Source organism: Lactuca serriola, chromosome 1 (assembly GCF_051521515.1).
Source record: "Lactuca serriola cultivar US96UC23 chromosome 1, Lser_US96UC23_V15, whole genome shotgun sequence".
In the NCBI taxonomy this organism is placed as follows: domain Eukaryota; kingdom Viridiplantae; phylum Streptophyta; class Magnoliopsida; order Asterales; family Asteraceae; genus Lactuca; species Lactuca serriola.
In genome coordinates, this window is record NC_136408.1 from 190,560,908 (window position 1) to 190,576,310 (window position 15,403).

The following is a 15,403-nucleotide window of genomic DNA, read 5'->3' on the forward strand; positions in this document are numbered from 1 at the left end:
TAAATAACACTTACTACATTCAACATGATAATCAGAAAAGATGATATTAACATTTGAAGGAGAAGCCTCAATAGGTAACAATGAATTATCACCTACAATTTGAAAAACATAACATTTAAACATCGATGTTATGAAAAACAACAATATAAATCGATAATTTTGACTTAAAAAAACTTGATGATGTTGCGAATCCATACAACCTGAAATCGATGAATGCATTAAGAAAACAAACAACAATGCATGTTGATATCAATATCGAATCAATAAAAGATGATTCAGAATCCACAAAACTTGAAATCGATCACGATTTTAAACTTCAGTAAAAAAACACTTTTCTAGATAGAATAAGATAAACAACAAGCATAATCGAAGATTATTAATATCGATTTCAATGACGAATCAATGAAAGAGGATTTCGAATTCATAAAATTTAAAATCGATCAATACTTCGATCAAAAGAAAAAAAAATTTAATCAATTGAATATAGGTTAAAGACATAAAACAGTTTCTTATGCAAAGTTGATTACTACAATTTCAATGAAAAACTTCTATAATGAAAATCTTATGATCCTCAATAAAAGATAATATAAGGAGAAGACATGTGATTTACATAATTAGAGATAACGATCATCAGTTAGATTCCTTTGCAATACCAATAATACCCTTATGTGCCTAATTAATAGAGTTGGGCATGCTTAAATGAGGATAAAAACTTAAAAAAGGGTTATTTGGTTCTATGGCTTAAAATTGTTCATTGTTGACCTTTTATATATATATATATATATATATATATATATATATATATATATATATATATATATATATATATATATATATATATATATATAAAAGTTCAATAGAGAACCATAATTATTGATTCTCTAAAAAACCAAATCTTTTTCATGTTCAAGTGCGTATTCTTTATAAAAAAAAAACTAAAAATATCAAAATTCATAACTTAACATTGTGAATGTTAAATATATTTTTCAGATTTATCGTATGAATTTATATTCACATTGTGAATTTTCAAATATTCACATTGTAAATTTGACGAATTTTTTTTTATCGAATTTGATATCATTGGAAAATGGAAAAAAAAGTTATAAATTTTTGTATTTTAATTTTTTTTTTGATAAAAAATAAGTTATAAAAGTTGTAAAAAAGATTGGTTTTTTGGTTCATTGGTTAATTATGACTCTATATTAAGTTTGAAGAGTAACATCGGTAAATAATAAAACTCATTTGTTTGTATTAGATTACTTTCTAACCAAAGTCTATCGAACTCTTGGGATGACATTTAAGAAGGAATATTACTATCAATTATTCTTTCTAATTCTTTCCATTAAAAAACTAAAGAACAATATTTTTTTTCTTCTGCTTCTTTTTCTATCTCATTGAGAAAACTCGTAAACGCATATCATATTTTCTACAAAAGAAACAGTGTAGAAAAATGGTTCAACAATAATTAATTTTCAATAATTAATTTTCAAACACAAGTGCTTCTTATAATAAAACAAATATTTTTTTCAATAGTATTTGGAAGTTCAAAAGCGACTTTTGCAATTATTAGTTTTTTCAATATATATATATATATATATATATATATATATATATATATATATATATATATATATATATATATATATATATATATTTTGTTACAATAACTATATTAATTTTAATATTCGCTAAACAGAAGTATAAATAATTTGTATATCTGAAAAAGGTTATTATTACATTTTAAAATTAATTATTGGTTTTACTATATAAAAAGGCTTCTAATTATTTTTTTTATTCGTTATACGATGATAACTAAGTTTTATTAACACTGTTCATCTTAGGTTTCAAAAAAAAACGAAGATCACAATTATGTTCACTAAAAGTATATAAAATATTAAATAAAGTAGAATAAAACTCAAACTTCCAAAATATCAAACTGAATATAAAACAAAAGCTATGATAGTTATATTTATTCATAATAAACGAAAAGGAAATATGTTATAAATAAGTGAAAATTGACATGTGGGTCTGGCTTATAGTTGCAACACAAATTATACAACTCAATGGCATCCATATTTCTAACGAATCTTTTTCTATATATGGAATTGAAAAGATGTCCCACAGATATGTGACAGGCGACTAATGGTCTATTGAATTTTAAAGGTAGTTTTGTTTGTGTTGAAAAATTCCATTCTAAAATTTTGTGGGTATTGTATATTTTTAATAAATTTTGTCCCTTACATTAAGTGGGTGGTGTTGAATTTTGGTGCTTCGATAAATTTGAAAGCTAACATGGTCCTATTTAAAGCATGGGCGGAACTAGTTATCCTCTTATCAGTTTGTGTTCCTATATATCTTAAAATGCTTATTGTTTGTTCAAGATATTATCAAAAGCAGTTATCGGTTTTTTGGTCATATTTTCTACATTATAAAATTATAATCAGAATTTTTTAGGTTTTAATTTTTCAAATGATAATAAATCTAGTACATATATGATTCATGATTTAGTTCGGGATTGAACATGTTTAACTTGATAAAGAAACTCGTTTAGATATCAATGGTGGACCTATCTGGTAGCCAATGATAGCAATTGCCACCCCTCAAAAAAATCTCACTAATGTAAAACTTTTGAGAAAAAAATTTGCAAGTGAAGTTGTTAAGGTGCTATTCAAAAAAAAATTACAACTAACGCTATAAAAACCTTTGTTTCTTTTGTCTTTTGAGCTGGTAACGTAGATGATAAACTAATATATAATAGTACAACAAGTCTCTAGTTGGGTTACTTAATTGTATAGATTTGATATGCAAAATATATACATTATAGTTATACTAAGTGAATCTGAAGATATGTTGATTGAAGTTCATATGTCGAAGACTGAAGAACATCTCATGATAACTGAAAGACTCTGAAGACTCTATCAGCACCAAAGGCATTAAGACACCATCTACTAAAGACTGATCATTGTGTCTAGACGCTGAACATTATACATTGATGGCACATTGATCAGGTGATACGTTGGAACATTCATTCACTGAAGCTGAAGCTAAAGCTAATATCCAAAAGCTGAAGTTGAAGCTGGTCTCCAGACGCTGATGTTGATGCCATGATCAACGTGACTCTCAGAAACTGATGTTCATATCAGCTTCTAAAGTATTGGTGCTGATATCCAAATCTGGAGAAGATCTGATTTGATACATTCCTTTTATACCAGATTGGTTTATATATAGATTACATACAATCCATTGATTGAAGGGATTCTCTAGAATAGATTAGTATATAATTAACATTAGGGTGAAACCTTAATGTTGAGAGTGTCTTTGTGAACGGATTTGTGTCAATCGTCTTTGTGACAACCTCGTTTTCTTGGTGAAAACAAACCCTTTCTTGGTGAAAGACAACCTTTGATATTTCTATGTTCTTCATTGTTGTTTCTTGTTTATATTTGATCTTCGAATCTACAAAAGGTTTTGGGACTTTCAATTGGTATCAGAGCAGGCTAGAACATTTGTTCTAGGATGTGTTAAAGATTCAGAAGTTCATTCACTATTCAGAAACTGGAAAATCAGAAGGAGAAGAAGAAAAAGATATCTTAAACAAGCATTCAGATATGAAGAGTATTTCAGACATTTAAAAGAGAGAGTATGGTATGTTTTCTTATCGTTGGTATTATCTAACTGTATCTGTTATGTTTGGTCCTTATAATGTTTCTTAGATGAGAGAAGAATTCATAAATGGAAGGATCAATAAAGATACAAATGTTCTTCATGAAGAAGAAAAACCTGATAGTTCAAAAAATAAAAGAGCAATCGATGCACATGCTTTATCATGTTTTCTCGTTCTGATGTATGATACAAAGGCTCCTATATCTATGTTCTTCATTGCTAAACTTGATCCAAATGAAAAAATGATCAATCAGAAACAAGAAGATATAGAAGACTTAAAGAAGATTCTAGTTGACAGGGAGAAAGAGGTGTTAGATCTAAAAGAGAAGATTGAAGAAAACAATATAAATAAGAAAAGTTTTTCATCTGTAAGTGTTCAAACTGAATATGTACCTATGGAATGTTCATCAAGAAACTCTAGTTTTCACCTTGATAAACATCACATCAGCTCTTGCACCAACAAGTCTCACATTGACAAGCTTCAAGCTGAGAAAGTTTGCACTGTCACTTCAACTTGTAATGCAAAGACATCAAGTGTTGACAAATCAATTTACCCTGATAAGGTTGTTCATGCTGGAAAGTTGGTTGACGCTGGCAAGTCAAATTACATTGCTACCCTTGTTCAAGTTGTGAAGACTCCATCTCACTTTGTCAAGACTCATGCTCCAGCTCCATATTCGAACAACAAAAGATCTCTTGTTGGTAAGTTTTCTTATGTATGTTCTTATCTTAATAGATATTTTTAAAAAACAAATTACTTAAAGAAAAAGAAGTCTAAGTAGTCAAAACCAAAGAAGACATGGTTTTCAAATAACACTTCTCCAAAATCTAGAAAGATGAAGCAAGTTTGAGTTATCAAGAAATCATCTTTTGAACCTAAACCAAAGCCAACAAATGGAGTTAGAAAGGAGCTCTTTAATCAAAAGCCTCTAAGGAAAAAGAAGGGAAGATTTTAGAAACCTGAAGTTGATGGTTTTTCTTTTAATCAGATACATTTCAAAAAGGAAAGGTACGTACAAGCACCCAAATGTATTTGGGTTTCTAAAAACACTTGTTAAGTTTTGACAAATGAGAAAGTCTCCAAAATTGTCAAGCCCATATATATATATATATATATATATATATATATATATATATATATATATATATATATATATATATATATATATATACAGAGAGAGAGAGAGAGGTAGGTTCAAATGTTTCTCACATCTATTGTGTGCTAGAATGCACCAATAAGAATTGAGTAAACATTAAATGTATATTAAATGATATCCATATTTATAATTCATTTTTATGGAAACTAATTTAATTCGTAACTAATGTCAATAATAATATTCTTTCAGAATGAATTTATATATAAAATAATAAGAGTGTATTCTAGGAGAACGAGAGTATATTCTACTAGAATACACCCTCATTCTTCATATTTCATACAACTTTATTGTATTTTAAGTGAATGAGTCATGAAATAATGTTATTGTTAACATAAAAACCTAGATACAAATTCATTCTGAAAGAATGTTATTGTTGACATTAATGACGAATTTAATTAATTTCCATAAAGAGAAAATTATAATTGTGGATATCATTTAATATAAATACAATTATGGAAACCATTTAATATCTATCATTATTTAATTAAATAATAATATAATTTTACTAAATTCCTATTGGTGCATTCTAGCACACAATAAATGTAAAAAACACTTTAACCTAGCTCTTTTTTTTTTTTTCTCTCTCTCTCTCTCTCTCTCTCTATATATATATATATATATATATATATATATATATATATATATATATATATATATATGTATATATATATATGTATATATATATATATATATATATATATATATATATATATATGTGACAACCATCAGTTTTGGTCAAACAAAGTCAACCAGATCAACTCAACTTGTATTAGAATTTTAGGTGAATTGGGATATTCCCTAATGCGTCCAATGTACGATTGATAAATTATAATACAAAGTACCTCTCTTATTTGAAAATATTCGAATATAAACCCTAAATAAGGTTAGTATCATAACAATTCGGTAATTCAATTTTATATTATTTTAGTATAAATAATATTCATAACTCAAATATAGTGGAATTCATAAACCCTATGATACATGGAAAATTCATAACAAGGGCTACAAATACAAAATAATAATAATAATAATAATAATAATTATTATTATTATTATTATTATTATTATTATTATTATTATTATTGTTGTTGAAGTTGTCACCAAATGCCACCAATTCTATACCCGACCTAAAATGCCCAACTTTAAACGGAAAGAATTTGGGAATCAACCTAATTTTCGAGTAACGTATTATTATTTTTGATAATAGTGATTTTATTAACAATTTGAATTTTTATAATTCAAATTAAATATTTATCCATTATTTATACCATATTTTCTTTATAAAAATACAACACTTTTTATAAACATGTCAATATTTTTATAAAATAAAAGAGAGTTGAATTAATTTTATAAAACTTCATAAGAAACAAAAATTGTCCCTACTTTTCCCCACAAAATCCTTTACATAGCATACATCCAAGATAATAACCAACAAATAACTAAGTTCTACACAACATACATCCAAACAAATAACCAAGTTTTACACAATATACATCCATGCAACACCCCACCACCCTCCCTCCCCCTCCCCCATAAATTACGTCCACCCCACCCCCATTTTCACTTCATCTTCTCCAACTTCTTCACTCTCTCATTTTCTCTCAAGAACTCTCCATCTTTTTCAAGGATAATTCCTCCTAAGTTAGTCCTTCAACTTGGGTTGTGGTGACTTGGTAAGACACGTGGAAGATATGGTGGATAACCTATTGACCCATGTTCAAATCCTGACACTACTAAGCCCTTGTGGCCATGGAGGTTCGCCTGCAGTGACTCCAGGGCATGAGGCAAAGCCTCATGTTTGCAGCGGGGGATTAGTTGGTGCGCGAAAGCTGGCCCGAAAACCCTCGTTAGGGAAGTTCCCTTTCCAAAAAAAAAGTTAGTCCTTCAACTTTTGGTAAGCATTTCTTTGTTAATCTAGTGATTTTACACACATTCATACTAGTTTTGTTACTTATACACACATTAACATGTGTTAAAATCCTAGGAGAATACCATCCTCAAGTGTTCTTCAACCATCTTCAAGTGTTCTAAGCTTGAAGATCTTCATCTTCATCTCTTTATCCACTAAGAAATCCACTCAAGGTGAGTTCATACCCCTTATTTTTGAGATTTTCATGTTTTATGTCACACCTGAAAACCTGAACGGCGGAAACGTTCTGGAGCGGAGGATGTCATGTACAATATCATAACAATGCATAATTGTAAACAAGCAACAACATCATCCATTGCATTAATAATATAGTTTTAATACAAGTGTGTTCTGTGTATCGTTTATAAGACACCAAAAATGAATAATGAAAATAAAAACGAGTCTTGAAAGCCCCGTCTTCTCAAAACCTGGTCATCGGTACCTGTCTACTGGTGACCTGAGAATACAAGTTATTTTGAAAGAGTAGATCAACATTAAAGCTAGTGAGTTCATAAGTATTTTATTGTCATTGTTTGTATGAAAGTGTTTGAAAATGTTTGATGTAAATGTTTGTAAGTGATTTTAGTAAACGTTTGTATCTCCTAGAATATCCTATATTTTCTACTAAAAAGTAGCCTTCTACCAAGGGCCGAATGTTTTGTATGTTGTTTGTTTGTAAAAGTGTGTATATTTCCCAAGTATGACTATCATTACCAAAATATAGTTTACATTACTGTTTATGTGAGAAGATCACAAAGTAAATACAATAGGAAAATAAATATGTATTGTAGTATTGTGTATAAGTAACTACCAATGTACTAACTACCTTAAACCAGTTTGTTAATTAAGGTAAAATGTGATATGATTGTAACCATACTTGATTGACTAGTAACACACGACGCTCGAAGACATCGAAATGGTATGACAATCGTCACCCGTAGACCTGCAGGTCCCACTGTAGCTAGCAGCAAGGTGTAGGATGGTCAGTCCCGTATAGATCTATACACAAATTCACGCTCTCCCTCCACGAGACTCTAGTTACAAAACGTGACACAACAAAAGATTTCCATGCCATGAAGTAGTGGCTCACATTAATGTTATAGTATTCTAGTGTTTGTATAGTATGCTCTAGTGTATTGTATGTTCTCTCTGTTCTAGTGTATAGTATGTTCTCTTTGTATAGCGTAGTGTATGTTCTCTTACTTTCTCATCATAATATGTTCTTTCTATTTCTCATAATAGTAAGTTTGTATTGACTCATGAATGAACTGACTCTTGTAAATTTCATTATGTGACAACCCGAAATTTCTAGTTTACATTCTTCATTTTTATCAAAGTTAGCTTCGTTTTGCCATTTTATAATGAAGTCTCGAGTCTAAAAGAGCGCTTAAGGTTTAGTATAATTGAAATACGCGTCGGACGATGGGTTAGTTTGGGTGTAGCATTGGAAAAACAAGCCAAACACACCAAACCAGGTGTGTGCGGCCGCACACTAGTGTGTGCGGCCAGCCAGCCGCACACAGGCCAACCACACACACCTCCAACCGCACACACCCTCCTATATATACTATCCTTGGTCATTTTGATCATTTCCTACACTCTTACCAAGCTAGGACTCGAAAATCCTCTCAAGTATCATACGGAAAGGTAACATCTTTCACCAAGAACACCAAGAACACCATGTTTTCTGGCAGCACACGCTTCTGGCAGCACACCTGGCCGCACACATGGCCGCACACACACATATAGTGTGTATTCAGGCCATACACTCTCTTGTACAACCTTTTAACCCTTCGTACAATCATTTATCGTTGTAATACTTCGATATAAGTGTTTACTAGTCCCTAAAGTGGTCCAAATTCAATAGTTAGTTGTTCATAACACTATTTATATTCATATATGTATTAATATGTGCTAAATAGGATTTGCGTGTGTACTCAAGTCACCACTTGATACTTAGCAACAGATCCAACATTGTCATCAGAACCACTCACTACAGGTGAGTTCATACCCCTGAATGAACCTTTTAAACGTTTTTACATGTTTTATAGGGGGGAATACAAGTTAAACATGCCAGTTATCATATCAATCACATGTGATTGATAACCCACATTCACAAGCATTTACCACACTGTTAACTGTTTTACCAAGTAGAGTGACTATAAATGGTTTTTCTGAAATGTTTTCACTTGTTCAACATTCTTACTTATACTGTTTATTCAAGGTTTCATTTCAAAATGATTTATGAAAGGTTTCCAAAGAATTTCGAAAGGTTTTCAATCAAACTTATTTCACAAGGGAATACCAAGTCGTGATTTTCTTAATATATAAAGGTTTTTCCAAAGTTTACGTCTATGTTTTTACATTTCTACTTGGTTAAGATACCACTGCATTATTTTCGTTTAGTTAATATTTCCACTTCGTGATACACTTATACTCGAGTACGCCTCCACTTCGTGATACACTTATACTCGAGTACGCCTCCACTTCGTGATACACTTACACCTGCTGGACGGTTATACTTGTTCACACTCTTACTTAGTGATGCGTTTCTACTTCACTTATACTTGATATCGCCTCTACTTCACTTATACTTGGTATCGTTTTTACTTCACTTATACTCGATACGCTCCTACTTCACTTGATGTCGCTTCTACTTCGTGATACGCTTACACCTGGTACGTTTATACTTCACGATATGAATCCACTTGATACACACTTAAGCGTAGTTAGATGTATGTATGTGCTTGTATAGATGCATATAAATAATGGATGAAGGACTTAGAAAGGCTTGTCCGCCCTATTTCCTTTTCTTCGTTGAGATGTGGTCTGGTGGGATCGGATGTCCATCCGAAGGTCGTTTGATTCATTAGTTATATATTATGTACACAAGCAGAGACATATGGGTTTACTTTAGTCAGTTCAGTTATGAGTCTCTACCTCTAGTTCAACACTTTCATTAGAAACCCACTACCCACTATTTGGAAGTCTCAACCCACTATTTGGGATGCATCTTCAGGACACGGCCTTCTCCGTCGTCTAGTTGGTAACCAGAGTCTCCTGTAGGGAGAGCGGACATTGTGTGTATAGATCTATACGGGATTGACACCCCCGCACCCTGACTGCTAGCTACAGTCCACGGCCCACCAAGCCAAGGGGTGACAAATGTCATATTTATAGACGCTTGTAGAGCGTTTGGTACTCTAGTCTCGGTTAGTATGGTTACGAGTATCCCAGGTTGCCTTATAATTCATGGCCTTAAGGTAACGATATTTCACCAGCAATTTACACTGTATGCTGGTAACTCATTTTCAGAGTCACACTGTTTTGACCTTGCTAGATGTATCTTTCGTTTGATACTGTCTGAGGTCTGTATTCTCTGTTTTGACCTTGTTAGATGTATCTTTCATTTGATACTGTCTGAGGTCTGTATTCTCTGTTTTGACCTTGCAAGATGTATCTTTCATTTGATATTGTCTGTGGTCTGTATTCTCTGTATTAGACCTTATTAGATGTACCTTTCATCTGGTACCGTCTAGGGTCTGTGTCTCTTTTTGTTAGACTGAGCCAGGCATGTCGTTCATTCGATACTTTCTCGGAATCTATGATTCCTTTGCCTTAGTCAGCAGTCCTCACTGCTGAGGCATATGTATTTCCCTGACTTCTCTTGCTTTCTTTAATAATCAAATTTTGTATTTTGATAATGATAGCGATTAAGGGAAAACTACTTTTTATCACCTAACTCTGTCCAGTCTTGGTAAAAGGCTGCTTTTATTAAAGAAAATATAGGATTTTCTGGAAAGTACTCTAATACACTGTAATCTCTTAAACTACTACTTTTATTAAAGTTAATTGAATAAAAACGTCACTAAATGCTTATGAACTCACCAGCATTTGTAAAAATGCTGATACTTGCTTTTCAAATAACTTGTATTCTCAGGTTAGCATTAGACAGGCACATCCCCAGAGTTGTTGATGAAGATAGCTTAGTACCACGCTGTATTTATTCTATTACTTGTATTACTTTGATGTATTGTAATGTAACCATGTAAAATTATTACTATTAATGCAATGTTTTGTTGTGCTTTCATTACTATATGCATGTGTTGTGATACTTGACATGACGTCATCCACCCCAGAACGTTTCCGCCGTTCCGGTTTTGGGGTGTGACAGATTGGTATCAGAGCATTGTTTATAGTGAGCTAAGTATATCAATTCATAAAAGATATATAGGCTATAAATACAAAGGGATAAAACACTCTGACCAAGAATTATACTTTAAAATATAACCATATTTTACCAAAGTATAAGAACATCCAGAATCTAAACACTCGAACAAAAGTATCACAAGAAGAACAAGAATAAAAGTCTTCGGATGTTGAACATTGCCGTCAAACCTGGGCAGTTATGTAATCGTAGGCTGGAATAAATGTAACCTGATCAACTAAATTTATTCGAGATGCGATGAACGTGTGCTCGGGGGTGATAGTGGTGTTGCAACAGGTCTGAAACTTACCAACTAGGAATGTTAGAGCCAAACATAAAGTTAAAATACTATAAGAGTACTTTGGAACACTAAAAGATTCACACTAATCCCAAAATCATAATCAGAGGATAAGAATCAAACAAGAATTAAAATACCATAGGGGTATCTTAGGATCCATAACTAACCTTGTGTGAAGAACTAAAAAGATCCTTATTGATATACCTACAATTACAGAGAGTATACTTCCAAGGTTATATATAATAAGGATCCCATAGGCTAAGAATGTGTGGTTTCACTCTATTTCCTTTTCCACGTTGGGATGTGGCTCTAGAGTAGTATCACATATTCGAAGGCCTATCGGATCTAAGCTATATATGATTTGTATACCCTATGTAATCGTAGCAGGACTCGATATGGACCACCCAATGAAATGTTAACAATCTCTTAGGATTCTTTAGACATTTCCATTCTCGCACGAACCCTATAGAAAACCCTACCCTCTTCAGTGCTTGTCAGAAGAGTTGATTCTGACCCCGAAGAAGTCCATTGAGAAGATTTCCAGTTCGGAAATAAATGAACGGGGTTGAGACTATTGAATTCACCAAGTGCCTATATCTTTTAGGGACAGTGGTGAGAGATTCGCCTAAACTTCCGAGATTCCAGTCATCCATCATGAAGTGGTGACACCTAGAGTCGGAATCAGAAGGAAGGCGGAGTAGAAATTCAATATGTCCATACGAGGAGAGAACCCTAGGTAACTACCCGAAGGAAACCAATGCTAATTCCAGCCAAAGATACGAGGCAGACCGAGGGAGCCAGTACATGGAACCGGGGAATTGTCTTTTCCTCGTATTCGTCACGCTAATACACCCATAAAATAATACAATTTAGTGAGTTAGTGGTTACACTACTCACGCTATGTGTTAGGTAAATCGTCGTTTCCCGTTGCCGGATACACGATTAGGGCGGATCCCCGCGCCTTTATTGAGAGTGTTTAGCCATGAGCTTTCATGAGCCTCTCTTTCCGCAGTTTCGTTCCGAACCGTTCTCAAATCTCTCCAGGCCGGAGAGTGAAACCTTTCCCCAGTATAAAGGTAACTTAGTAGGAACGACTCGCATCTTATAGCCTTTTTCCGACACTCATACACCTACCTCGATTACCAGGACTACATCATAGGGATGTAGGTCGACACTCAGACAATCAGTACCTTAGGCACGGGAAAAATTTATGCCTAATACGTTCAGGACAGAAATGTCCAGGGTTAACCATTGTCTCTTATTGCCTTGTGTTCCTTTCCGTGTAGGAAAACCATGACACCGAAGAAGCATAGCCAGCCCACAAACAAGAAACCCACTCTCTTATTCGATGAAGCTACGTTCCAAGCTGCAGTCTCAGCAGCCGTAGCAGCTGTCATCGCTCACCTGAATGCTAACAACGCCAATGTTAGCAAGGGCCCTATCGGGATTTCCGATCCTAGCAATGGACAGCAGCAACCAACACTTTCATACCCAGTCACCCAAGAACCTCACTCAAACCCACTAAAGAGAAAACTCAAGATTGAGGAGGGAAGTACCTCGGCCCAAGGACCTTCCGAAGGGAAACGATCTGAGACAGCCAATACCCCTGTCAGTCCTTCCCTCCCGACTTCAAGAAGACCATACCTAGGAAACCTTCCCCATTGCAACAAGTGCAGCTACCATCATCATGGTGTCTGCCGGGAGCTCTATTGTGCTAGGTGCCACATGTTGGGGCATACTGCTCGCGTATGCAGAACCTCGGTTGAGTTCATTACATCAACCACAAATGTGGCGACCCGTACAGTTTGCTACCTATGTGGTGAAGTGGGACACTTCAAGAAGGACTGCCCAACCGAAGGGAAAGACAAGGACACAGGAGGAGCCTAACTCTACTGCTTTGGGAGAAGAATCAAGGAACTCGGTAGATTTATGTGACAACCCGATATTTCAAATCTTTGTAATGACCTAAAAAGTCAAGTATTGTAACCACTTTTGAATTAATAAAATTAACTTTGATAATAAAATGTCCAAAAAGTTCTATTTAAATTCCCTCTATGTTTAAATGTCATTAAACCGGGATCGTACGTAAAAAGAACGCCCAAATCCGAGTTCGTATATTGAAGTTAAGAGTTTTCCAAGTTCGGCTTAGCAACAGACAACTAAAAACTCGAATCGGAGATCGAGCGACTATTGACCGGAATGACCTAAATGAGAATCGAAGGTCTCGAAAATGGTATTTCAGCGGTGAAAAGTCTGGCAAAAACCGACTTCAGAAAAAGAAGTTATGAATTTTTAAAGAAATTCCTTAATCACGTCATTTTATAATTAAATAATAAAAATAATTTCGGAATTTGCCAACGGAGTCTAAACAAAAGTTGTAGAGCGTAGTCTCACCTACGCGTGGATATAAAGACCATCGAAAACGGAGTTCGTATGAAGGAGATATGATTTTTTGAAGTTTATTAAATAATTTATATATATATATTTATATCAAAAATCCGGTAATATCCGAAGAAGGAGTCAGCATCCTCATCCGAGTTACGCGCTGCGTAACCCTGTACGCCCCGCGTACCCGAGGGCCTTGGTCTCGGTCCATCCACGTCGCCCCTATGCGAAGCTACCGACCCGTCTCGTCCGACCCGCCCCACCCGATCCGTCCCATCCGATCCGTCCCATCCGAAGCCGAGGCAGTCGAGGACTCGGTCATGCATGACGTACGAGTACGCGCTGCGTACGAGCGTACGCCCCGCGTACCGAGGCTTCTCAGACCCCCTATAAATATAATGCGAGGGTTTCCAGAAAAATTGCTCATTTCTCTCCTTTCTCTCACGATTTTGCCTCGATTTCCGTGCCCGTTCAAACCCGAAGCCCTGGTCTTTTTGCTCAAGTCCCGAAGGTCGATTTTACTCCCGAGATTCCCGAGAATCCTGAGAAAAATCCGTTTCCCAAGACGAAACTCTGCCCGGTTTTCCATCTCGCTATCTTCAAACTTTCAAGTGAGTTCATACCCCTAATCAATATTTTAAATAGTTTTAAACGCTTTAATAGGGAGGAATACAAGTAGAAACAAACAGATTATTGAATCATTGATATGTATTTTATAACTGCGTTTGTCATTTAACGGATTTCACATGCTACCAAATGTGATGCATGAAATGATTTTACATCTTAAAAACACATTGTTACCAAATGTTTAACCTTTGAAATGTTTATTAAAATGACATCAAGTCATTGTTAATTATTGTTCAAAACCCATAAGATGTTTTACAAAACCATTTTACATTCTTGAACTAAACTATGCATATACACGTATACTATTATATATGTATTGATTATATAGTTTACATCTTTCATTTAGTTTCCCGCACCCTTGAGTAGTAAGTGTGTATAAACCTACATGATCAATCAGTTATATTACAGTAAATTATCATGGGGATAATTTGGAGACATCAAACATTACTTATATTACAAGGAATCACACAAGAGTCAGTTCATTCATGAGTCTATACTAGTACATTACCTGATACATGAATATGTTTACATATACTTACTTGATACATGGACACACATACATGAATACCATACACGAACACTTTTACATAGGTGCATTATCCTGTATTCACTTACCTGGATACTTGTACTTAGGACTACGAAGATGATTTATTAGTACATACTGTGTAAATTGTCTTTCCTATCCCGGTTCAATGGGATAGCTAGACGAGACTTACCATTCCGAACCCCGCTGATTAGCACCAGTGGTCAATGACCATCTTCGGAGGTCTAAGGTTACTACTTATAGTAGGAAGATCGATTTGGGACTAACCCTTCCACCCACCTGCTGCTGCTACAGAGGACAATTGGACAATCTTCGGATGTTCATTAGGTTATACATTTCGCTTAATGCGATGCTGTGTTGGTCCTAGTACGCAGTGACAACACTTACAGTAGTACCTTTTCCTGTTTACTTTATTTTGTGATACATTCACATAAACGATGAGTTAGACTAAGCACTTTTAGTACTAGTCAATACAAAGGAAAAACTATCATTTTACGTACAGAACATTCGGGTCTTGGTAGAAGACTACATTTCATACTTATAGAAAATAAGGGTTTTTCTAGGGATTTCATACTTACCTCAACATTTTCATTTAAAGGTTTACATGGCCTTC